This window comes from Gallinula chloropus (assembly GCF_964237585.1).
Source record: "Gallinula chloropus genome assembly, chromosome: 8".
Taxonomy (NCBI): Eukaryota; Metazoa; Chordata; class Aves; order Gruiformes; family Rallidae; genus Gallinula; species Gallinula chloropus.
The window spans coordinates 2166742-2178842 of NC_140093.1; positions in this window are offsets into that span (position 1 = coordinate 2166742).

Sequence of the window (12101 nt, forward strand, 5' to 3'; positions counted from 1 at the left end):
AAACACTTCCTTCCAAAAATAAGCAAGTAAACGAAATGGGAATTCAACCTGCATTGTTTTTTTTCCTTTTTGCTTTAGGTAAATACAGCCAGAAGTTCAGCTTTCTATTTATTTGCAAACACTGCATAATAAACATAAATTTACTGCTGTTAAGAATAATAATGCGATGCTAATGATTCTGAAAAGCAAGAAGGGAATAAAAGAATCATCTGAAGGAAAGGGACGGGTAATTAGGCAAAGCAGGGAGATGAAAAGGTAGATAAGTACCAAAGAAAATTACACAGTAAAGGTGATTAAGAATAAAGGAATAGAAAGTGTACAGTATATATTAGAACAGAAAGTGCTGACAAGGATGAGCCATGAAAGGTGAACCCAGACTGCAAGTGTTAAGTATATGAAATGCAGCTATCCCCCAGACAATCCACTGCTCTCAATATCTGGGGTGAGACTTGGCATTATAACCAAGAGCGCTGACCACAAATAAACAGCAGAGCAAGCATGAAGTTTTGCTTTCCATATCTGGTGTAGGGACCTTTGCTGTCCTGACAAGTCTCCAGCTCTCTCAGCTCCTCCCTCCCAGCTATCTTGTGCATTGCTGTCTCACAGGAGCTCCTCTACCTGCTGTTCGCTGATGCTCAGCTGTGGGTTTTCACTTGTAGCCCATTTCCTGCAATGCAGTTGGCCAAGAAGGTTTCCATCTCCTCTTGGATGGACTCCCAGTAAATGGAAATTTAAGGGATGCCACCTGGATCAACACATCTAGGCTAAAAATACAAGGCTTTTGCATATGCGTGAGAGAGGAGGGTTCTCAAGCTGACAATTGCAAGACATTAACAGTCCCAATGGATCAGCACAGGGGAAGAAAGGTTCCTAACAGGCAGTGACCAGTAGTTTACGTAAATTAATTATGACTTTAAGTGAGTGTTTTCTCCTACTTCCCTCTATATGGCTTTTTCTGTTGCCTTTAATGGAATGACCTTATTTCTGTTTCCCAGGACTGTGACTGGAAGAATAGAGACAAATCTAATAACGTATTATATTTGTATTATAGACATGTTAACAGAAAGAAGTGATGCTGATATTCTATGTGTGGAGGGAAAAGTGCAGAGAGTACTCAAACATTTTTTTAAAAAAAGCTATTAATTCATTTTACTAGTGACCATAAAATAAAATATTCTAAAAGTTTAATTTTAATGCTTTTTTGTGGTCAGCAATAAAAATTGAATTACTTTGCATTTGCAAGGAGAGAGATTGGGACACTGTGGTTTGTATATTACATCTGCTAAGTGAGAACAGGCTCCCTTCATTGTAATCAGCTGCTACAGAGATGTTGCTGAGGAGCAACAGTTTTGGTATTGCCAGTGAATGCCTCTGATTGAAGGAAGCTTAAATCAGAGGTTACATCTTGAAAGGAACAGTAAAATTGCAGAAGTTCAGCTTTTCCCTGGGAAAAGCTCTGGCTCAGCTGCCTGGAGCGGTGGTGGGAAGCTCTGACTCCTCGGGTGTATCACTGTTGAGTGCGGTTATGGGGACTGCCAGATTTCCTCCCAAGGAAGGAGTGTCTGTGCAAGCAGAGAGTCATCCAGATGTTATCAGATACACAGAGGTGCAGCAAGCAAGCAAAACATGTAGCAGAGCCATGCAGTGGCACTGTTTCATGGGGAAAGTCTCTTTGTTTTGTTGTTTGCTACTGCTAATGAGTGGTCCATCTTTTCTCAGGCTTGATTCCTCTGGTCGTTCTTCCCTGGCTGTCCATCTGCTATATATGCTGTCCAGTCATCTGGCTGTAAAGCGATTCTGTCCAGCCACCTCTTTATATAATAATAATCATCTTTGAGTACCCTGAACACCGTGACAGGGAACAATTAAACTGCCATCAGTGTGGTGGGATCCCTGAGAGGCAGCTGATGCAATGTGGAAGCGTGAGAGTCGTTACCCGCTCTGGAAGGTGTGTGCCGTGGTGCATTCATGTCCTGCCTGCGCAGTGGTGAAGGGCACTGAGGTGTCTGTTTAATCTTTGTGCAGGGGAAAGTGGTAAATATTTTTAGACTATGCTTTTTCACAACTGAAGGAGGACTCTCCCCTCTGCTAGTGCAGGCTTGACTCTTGCCCAGGATTAACGGCAAGCGTGCTTTGTGTGTGCTAATGCTATTGCATTTGAACTCGACCGACTATTATTATTGTTTTTATTACTCTAACACTTCTAACCAAATGTCACCTGTACTCCTTAAGTATGTCATGGTAATGAAAATTTAGTTGATTTAGTGATTAACTGAGTTGATTTAATTATCTTGGGTAAATAATATTATATGCTAATGTAAGGTAATTTATTTCTTTTTAATCTCCTAGAACCCTATATGCTGCAATCAGATTCTTTAAATATTTACTGAAGTGCTTAGATGTAATAAATCTGATAGAATTATTGTTGAGTGACAGGATGCTAGCGCCAGCAGAAGTTCCTGCTCTGAGAGCTTACAGAAAAGATGGGGGAGATGTTCCTCCTAGGCTATAGATGGAGGGAAAATGATTTCTGAGGGGTTCCCAGGCTCTTGTTCCTACCCACACCAACTCCTGAGCCTTTGTAGCTGAGCAGCCAGGGAAAAGTGGTCTGTGCCACAGCTGGCCTCCCTTCTTCCTACCAGCATTCCCACAACTCCCCTTGGACAGAGAGGAAAGTGGGAGCAGGAGGAACTGCATTGGAGAGGGAAAAATGGTTGGTGTTGCAACAGTAGTAGTGGGAGGAGGTCAGAGGATGCAGTGGGATGGGGTATGATGAGGGTTTCCTTTGGGAGAGTCGTGGTTGAAGCTGGAGCAGCATCTCAGCTTCATTTCTGGCTCCACTGCTCTACCAACTGTCCTGACCTCTGCAGACGTGACAGAGCAGAGCACGTCTCCAGTCGAGTGCTATCTATTGGAGTCATATTGCATCTTGCTGCATTTCATTCCTGTTTCTGTTTATAAAGAAAACAAAGTATTTACTGCTTTAATACATGCAGGCCTTAGGAGTCTCATAAAAAATCTCTATTGATTCAGTGCTTTACAGCAGTTTTGTGTAATAGTTTAGTAAAGATCCATAGAGTTTCTAATTACAGGGAAGCTTGTATAGTCTGTGCCTGCATTTTGACTATAGCCACTGGAAACTGTATAGGCACTTAGTCATGCAGGGCTGTGCGTTTCTTGGATGTGTCCCGAGGCAGACAGTGTATTACAACTGGCTTCCATCGCAGCTCCAGCACGTGTTCTGAGCAAAACTGTGGTAATACTGCTTGAGATCTGAACGTGAAGAGGGAGCTGCTGAAGATGGTGGCAGCTGCTGAGTGATGAGCTAGTCTAAAATTCAGACCACGTGATGTAGGTACTTGCATGAGCATCAAGCCTGTTGAAAATGCCAGTCTAACTTTGAGGGCTGAATGTTTGAAAATATGACTTTGGATATTTCATAGACATGGACAGTTTGCAGAACAGGTTCAAGGCTACTAGGCAAGACTCCTGTTTCGTAAGGAATTCTCAGAAGTAGCAAATCTTCTGTGAATGTATTTGATGGCTCAGGGCAGTAGGAAGTTTTCAAATATACAGGTGTTTGAGGTGTCCCTTTTCTCAAAAAATGGTTAAACACACTAAAAACACAAATGCCTTACCATCTTCATATTGCTACCCTTCCTTTTTTGTTTTTAATGCTGTGCCACATGCTTGTTTGAATGCTAAATTAATAAGTCTGATCCACTGTCTACCATCTGTATTAAGCTAACTGAGCAGAGAATACTAATACCCCTCTGAGTATGTGCGTGCTGAAATTCAGTTATCTCCAAATATTTATTTCATTATCTTACTGGAAATTATAAATGTTAGAAAAAGTGGGGGAAGTAATGATTAAAATTCTTACAGTGAATAAAATTACTGGAAAGCAGGACTTGGAGATGATGCCTATTATAATCAAGGTGTCATGTTCTCCCACAGGTACTAACAATATTTAAAAAAAACCCCAAGGGCAATAGGTATGTGATTAAGCTCTTGGGAGAGTTTTATGGTTTGACAAATGCAGGAAAATATCCAAACTGGAGACCATCAGGAAGGTGTGAGACATCCTCAGCTGCTGAGTACTGATAGGAACACTTATAGTGCAATAATATTATCCTTATGAGATAACCTTTCAAGTTGTTTATGGTCTGTGCCATCAGACTGACAGCTGACATAGTGAGCAGTGGGCACGACCTTCTCAGACCTGCAAAATGTGTTCTGTAATTTGTAGTGCTGAACCTCAGGGTTCATCAGTGGGTGAGATCTGAGAGAGGTCAGCCTGCTCAGTAACAATGTCCACACAAATCATATCACACTTGGATGTCAGTGCTGGTTGAACATCCTGCTGCTGCAGATAATTCATTGTCAGGCCAGAGCTCTGAGAAATGAGCAACATGTGATAAAAGAAGTTAAAAAATACTCTATAATCTGCTACTTCTGAGGCAAAAGGGAGTTCTTTAAAGTATAGTAAGTGGTCATTCCCAGAAACTAAGCTGTGATGGCTATGAGCGCATATGCATTGCTTCCAGCTCAGCACTATAATGATGGTTTATTGATATTTATATCACATTTTAAAGCATCGAGGTTCTTCATGTTATTTACAACATATAAACCTCTAGAGCTCCATCGGATCGTTTTCAGATGTACCTGGATGCACAGTGGAAACAAAACCAGGTTTCACGTAAGCGTGCAGGGAAATTAAACTTGCAGTTACCTCTTTTTGGGACCCATTAGCCAACTCACCCTAGCAGATCTCTGTAGCTTCCATACATCCCATTATTCTTGGATGTGGCTTATTTTTAATTTCTTCAGAGCTGAGCCAGGCAGATTTTGAGCAATTGCAGCCTTGTTCTGGTTTTTAAAATGCTTGCTGAGAGCAGAAGACAGAACAGCCTTCTGCATGCAAAGGCCTAGGAAGGTGTGAGCTTCAGTGGCAAGTCATAACATGGATGTGAATGCAAGTCAGAGCTCAGATGAGGGACAGCAAGAGGCCACAAAATGAGCAGTCATGTCAGCATGTTGTCTGAGACCTCAGCAGGGCTTCTGGTGGGAAATCTGACTGGGTATAGATGGAGCAATAAAGAGTGGAAAAAATGAGAGTTGAAGGGGCATTGTGGTGGGTTCAAAGCCAGATGGGAAGGTGTCTGGGGGAGGGGGGAGCAGGACATGTAGGGCAGAAGCAATGAGGGGCTGAGGTGTGCAGAACATGGGAGGCTTTATGGTGTAGGCAACTTAAAGTCTTCAAAGTATTGACAAATGGGATGGAGGTGGACTAGGCAGGACTGGAGTTAAGTTCAGGCCGAGAACTGGGGGACAGAGTTCTGTGTTCTCCCAAACTGTGGGGCTTGGGAGATGAGCCCCCAGTGCAAGAGGTCTGGCCACTGCAAGCTCTGAAGCACTCTGGGACACATGGGTTGAAGGTATCTCAAACTTGCTCCATCTGGACGTATTTAATAGGAAGTAAGCACAGTTCTCCCTCCCACCTGTTCCCCATGCTGCCTTCCCTGCCTGACACATAGTCAGAGTGTGTGAACTCAAGCCCTAGAGCCTGCCTTTAGGCTAGAATTGCTCTACCTAAATGTTCAGGCTTTTGTTTGATTTTAGGAGCTGTTCTCTTAGGTTAACTGTAGTTCTTCACATCCACATTTCATTTTCTCTGAACAAGAGATGACCAACTTAATTCATCTTATCTTTTGGCTGCCAAAAGCTTTTGGGTACAGTATAAAATAACATAAACAGAGCTTAACTTTTATTAGGAACTGCAAACTGGATTTACAAAATCATGGTGGGAACTGGAAAGCTTTCTGTTGTATCAGTGGGAGAACATGGGTGTGTTCAGTCTGGGAAGCATGTATTTTGAATTGAGGGAGACAAAAGTTAAAGTCTTTTTTAGACTCAAAACACAAAGCCATTTCTTGTGAGCATCCTGCATGTAGAACACCTGACACGAAACACTGAATGGCAGCTGGAAGACAAAGTGTGCAGAAAAATGAATTAATTTTCTCTTCCCCTTCCTGTTGCTTTGACTGACACAATCCAGCCTCATCTCAGAGGCCTGGTCAGAGAGGGACTTGGGTCCCTGACAGCCACCAAGTGCTGAAACCCAAAACGACAAGTACTCTGGGCGCTGAGGCTGTCTTGACACTTGCAGATGTGTGTCGCTTCAGGAATTTTGGGGGTGGTAGGGACATCTCCCACATTTAAACCTCACAAAGCTTCATGGACTGAGAGGCTGTCTTCCCTTCATCAAAGGAAGAGGCCTTCTGAGAGGCTGCCGTCTTTTTCAGCTCTGAGCAAATCTGGGAGGCTTGGTGTCAGCACCAAGTACAGCTGAAAGAAGTAGTAATACTGTTTGTCCCCTGTTATCCAGCTGTTTAGCAGCCAGGGTATTTTCTTAGGACACAGAAGACCTGGATTCAATTGGTTTTGTCACGTGAATTTGTAAGTTTGGGCTACTCTGGGCTGTGGCAGGGCCCTCAAGTCTTTCCATTCAAGCTGTTCCACTTTGCCTGACATAATTAAATATTAATTGGGCCAGAATGAGAGAATAAATGACTTTTTATAGCCTGGCAACCAGGCCACTCACCCAAGAGAAGCAAATATCAAGTCCTAGCAATCATTTTACAACTAGAAGCATAAAGCTATATTTAAGCACATGACTGTTTGTTAGATCATTTAAAAAAAAAAAAACTTAGATGTTTTCTGCTTCAGCTTCACTATGCTAAGCCCTTCTGAAGACCAATACACTTTATTTGGATGCCTAGTGTAAGGACATATGCATTGCTGCTTATAGCCCCATTTAAAAAAGAAACTTAACAACCCAACACAGAACCACCCTACGCATTTCAGCTGACTTTGAAGAATCTGAGAACAAAGTTCAGCTCGATCTGATGCTGCAGGAGATGATTCACTTTGGCACTTTTTCAAGAAAATATAGTGAGTTGCTATACATCCCTGCCTTAGTTACCCAGTTTGAAACAAGAGGGCTGCTATTTCTGGAAGCCTTGTTGGGAGCATTTACATTTCCAGACAAACCTTTTCTTTCATAAAGTTCAACAAATAAAACCGCTGTACTTTCTTAAAAGATTCAGGCCTGCATTTCCTGCTAGTATAAGTAACCACCTGATGGGTTAAGGTGGCCTTTCCAAGGTGTATGGCTGTGCTGGGCGTTGGTAGAGCTGAATCCACAAGCCACGCAAGGCACAGAAGCCCTTTGTCCTTGTGTAACATCACAGCTGCCTCTGGAGTTGGGCTCGGGAGGAGGCTGTTGCATGTGAATGCCTTCTCTAGTGTCTCCTGTGGGTGTGCGATAGAGCAGTCTTGGCTGGCAGGTAGCTGCAGCATTCAGGTTATTACAGTCTGACCACATGCCTCTTGAGTATGTACTTCTGATTCCTTGCAAGCTGCAAGCTCAAGCATTAGCTTTGCAGAGGCTGGGGGCACAGGGAGCACTGCTGGGCTCATACGTACCCCTGCTACTTCAGTGTCACTGGACGAGGTGATGCCATCGTGTTACTTAGTGACCCAAAGAGCGTGAAGATGTTAGGAGGGGACTGGCTTGGCTCAGCTGGAGCGTGGGCAATGGGGGAGAGACTGCCAGGCATGTAGGGACCTCATCTTCCTCCTCTGTAGTGGAGATGGGTGCCTGGGCACATGCTGTGTCATCTCAATTTAGGGTGTGAGAGAAGGGCTGGCTCTGTACGGAGCTCCTGAACACCCTACCGTGGGACTGACCAGCAAACAGGGCTTTTCATAGCTTAAATAATTGAGCCAGCAATGCTGAATAATAAATGACTTCAAACATTTCATAAAATGTAGCTATTAAACATTAATTTTTTAACTTTCAATATCTTTCAATCTCTATATTCACTGGTTTGTGCTAAAAGCACAGTATCAATTATCTCTTCACTGAAAAATGCTTCAGCTCAAATGCAATATATAAAACCAGAAGTTCTCTACTTAGCTGAAGACACTCATAGTAAATGAAAGTAGATAATATTTGTTTGTGAAATTAGATGCTACACTGTCTGCCTGTCTTTTTAGATTGAAAAACTGTGATCCTTGAAAGGGAGGGGATCTTGTTCTTAACTTTCAAGGAGTAAGTGGTGTTCCTACGCAGTGTTGAGGTTTTTTTTTTAAGCGTTCTGTGAATGTATCGTACACGTCAGATTTCTCATCATAAGTCTGACAGTAAAAATAAGGCTTAGCCCAAGTTATTCTTAGTATTTGAGAAATGTACAGACCAGAATCAAATCAGATGTTAATTTTATGATTCCTCTCTTTAATAAAATGCACTGTGTTTTAATGGAATTAGGGAAGGCCTTTGCAGATGGACAAAGTTTTTTTTCCTCTTTTGCTACAGAGGTTCTTCATTAAAGATTAACGATGAGGCATACCTGAATAATTTACATTGCCTTAATTCACTGGGCAGGATAGTTAAGGTAAAAAAAGACCACAGTTATTCAAGCAACGGAAAGAACATGTTCCAGAAAAGGAGCTTTATCAAAGGCTCTCTTTGAATAGCAGACTTTGCGTGTCTGTGTATCTGCATTTTAACCTTGCCTCCTACTTGTCTCTTCTCTGTAGGTGGTTTCCAGTTTAAAGGTGCTGGATTGATAGTGGAATTATGTACTGTTTAATAAACTCTGGGCCATTTCCACTCAAGTCAGTTGGAAAAAAGAGCCTTTGGCATTTTACATCCTTGCCTCGTGTTAAAATGTAGGGTCACAGAGAAATGTACTCTTGACCCCAAAGGAAAGGAGCCTATACATTTTCTCAGCCGTTCTCACGGTGATTCATGACAATGCAGAGTGCTTACTACAATATGGTTTTCAGGCAGTCATATAATAAAATATATAGCTCATAATCTTCAGCTCTATAAACATAGGTCACTACCTCGTGGGAACTCCTGTGATTTAGGTCTGCAAAAATACTGCTGTATATTGTAGATCTGACAGAGCCCTTACTAGGACTTTTTCCAGAGGACAGTCCCCATCCACAGAGGTGAAAAGCTTATGGCTGGGATTATCTGTATAATTGCATCCAAAGGGTGGAAAACAGTTTTAAAACCCCACAGTTTAATACCCATGGTTTGCAGCGACCATGGATGTATGGGTGATGGTGTGTGCACGGGCATTCTCAGCCATTCTTCATGAATCTGGCCATCAAAATGCTGGCAGCTGCTGGGGGGCAGGGGACAAAGGAAATCCCCCCAAAATCCAACCCCCCAAGTGCAATTCTGAAATCTGAAACTTTAAATTGAGACCTTAAAATTAAACTTTAGGATGCCTAAATGCTTTCCAGGCTTAGAGATATGGAAACAAGACCAGAAACTTCTGCTTCTGCTGAAGTATTGTGATTTGCCTACAAAATACACTTTAAGGTTTTAGCCCACACTCCTGGGTGTGATCATGTCTACAAAGTGTATTTGTCAAATTAGGTGTCTAATGTTCAGCATGAAAACAGTGGCTAGCACAGTCTCCTTAAAGCCAGGGAAATCATTAAATAAATGTCTTGTCAGGCAGCAATATCTGTGGAGATGCATCTTGTAATCTTCACTGGAGTACATAGGAATAAGTTGATGCATTCAAAAACAGGGTGATAGTATTTTATCTAAGATGTGAACTTCTAAATAAAAGAATAACCAACTTTCTTACTGGTGCAACAGTTTTGTTGTCCAGCTCCTGTTGATGGGAAGGGAATAGAGGCAGGTGTGCAATTAACACAGGAGCAGGTTTCTCTTTGCCAAAATTTTAATGTTATTGTGAGCATGGCTATGGAAAATATTTACTGCATTGAATGAAGGATAAACTCAGTTTATGTGCTGTTAGTCCAAATTTTATCTCTCAGATAAGCAAAGCTTATTACAAATACCCTTTGTTAGTTTTATCACAGTAATTACGGAAGAAAACAATAACAATTACACTGTCATTTCTCTGAAAAGTAATAATCCAAAACTTTGACATCTAAATTAGATTATTAGAAGAAATTGCAAATGAATTAGCCCTTCAGGCTTTCTACTCTGAAAAGTTTGAAACAAATTTCTATTTTGTGAGTCACAGGGACTTTGGAGAGTGGCAAAAGGCTTAGCCCATCTCTCTTCTTTAGGTCCTTTCAGTTTTCCAGAAATTCATTTCTGGATTTCCAGAAGATGAACTTCAGGTTGTTCATCACATCAGATATGGAACTGAATCAGCTAAAATCCCCGTCTTCCCCCCCCACCCTCAGCATGGAACTTCTGCGTCAGCATGTTTTGGAAAGAAATAGTGTGCAGAATCCATAGTGGCTGAAATTGTTCTTTTCTATTGGCTCTTGTGAAATATTCTTCTTTAAAGTGGAAGGTCAAGGCCAATGTCTTTATAACTCAGTACCTTAATACTGTAAAAAATATAGCTGGAAAAAAGAAAGCTGGAGAGGGACTGTTTACAAGGGCAGGGAGTGATAGCACAAGGGGGAATGGCCTTAAACTGAATAAGGGGAGATTTAGATTAGAGACTAGGAAGAAATCCTTCCTCATGAGGATGGGGAGGCGCTGGCACTGGGTGCTCAGAGAAGCTGTGGCTGGTCCTGGATCCCTGGTAGGCTTCAAGGCCAGGCTGGATGGGTCTTTGGGCGCCCTAGGCTAGTAGGGGGTGTCCCTGCCTGTGGCAGGGGGTGGGACTGGAGGGGCTTTGAGGTCCCTTCTAATCCAAACCAGTCTGAGATGGCATATTTGACATATAGGGCTGAATATACATACAGGACTTAAAACCAGTCAGTCTGTGTGCACAAGAATGCAGGCTGTGTGCCTGTGCTCCCTGGGCAGTGTGTGCAGACACACTGGGCAGCAGGGTTTGTAGGCAAGGGGACTGCCTTGTACAAAATAAATTGATAGAGCTGGCAAGTCACTCAGCCTCTTCTGCAGGATGTCACCTCTAGATTCAGAGAAGGCTGCTATGACTGTAGCCATAGGAGATGCCAAATCCTGGAGCATCTGCTGAACAGGGACAGCCTCCTGCATGGAGGTGGGTGAGCATTTTGCCATCTCCTCAGTATTGCATGCCTCCTGCTGAGCCACCACATTTATGCTGGCACCATTCATCTGTTCCCAAATCCAGCATCCTGCTTTTCAGAATTGCTGAGCATCCAGAAATTTTTACTCATTGCAATGGGAGCTGTGGGATAAGTAGTCTGGAAAATCAAGTGAGATGTCTCTACTTGAAATAGCATCTTAGGAATTAGTTTTGAAATGCTTGTCTGAAATACGTTCAAGGAGAAAGAAAACTATCCAAAGTGCTCATCAGTTTAGGAATTCCTGATTCAGTCAATCAGCAGCTATCCAAGTCAGAGCACTGTGTAAATCTTCCAGTGAACTGCTCAGTCAGAAAGTAACAGTGTGTAGTGAAGTAAAGGTAGCATATGGGAACACATAGGAGTTTTTTACTTGTAATTCTCTAATGGGAACAGTTTCTTGCCGGTTCAGCTGTCTTCTGTGCAGGCTGGTGCTGGGTGGGCAGCCTGCTGAAGGACATCTCAAAGCAGTGAGCGTTTAACAGTGTGTCTGGCTGGTGTTCCCCAGGTTTCCCCACTCCTGGCTGCAAGATTGGCATCTTGAGGACTGCATGACTCTGGAGAACCCCTCTCAGTGTGCTAGTCAGTGATATGTTTGGAGTTTTCCTCAATCAAATCTTTCTGTGGTAAAATCTAAGGATTATTTAAATAGGAGAGTTATCTTTTTTCCACCGGTGCTGTGTCTGTGTGTGTGTTTTAATGCAGTGGGAGTTCTGAGCTCCTGTGAGCTGCAGGCAAGTTTCTTGTGTATTCTCCAGCAACTTATGATTGCTGTTACTGTAACTGCTTGTTTCTGCAGGCAAAGTGTTGATCTTCCTTCCATTTTCCCATTACCCAAGAAAATTCTTTCCTGTCCACTAGTAGCATAGAATACCACTTCTCCCACTTCCTGGCTTTTCTGGCAGCTGCAGACAAATGACTGTCCCACTAATAGTCCCTCTGTTCCAGAGATTAGTGTTTTAAGTATGTGAAAACAATATTTCTCAATTTATTGTGATGGACTCTTATTTGTTGAGTTTAGGGAAAGCTTAAGC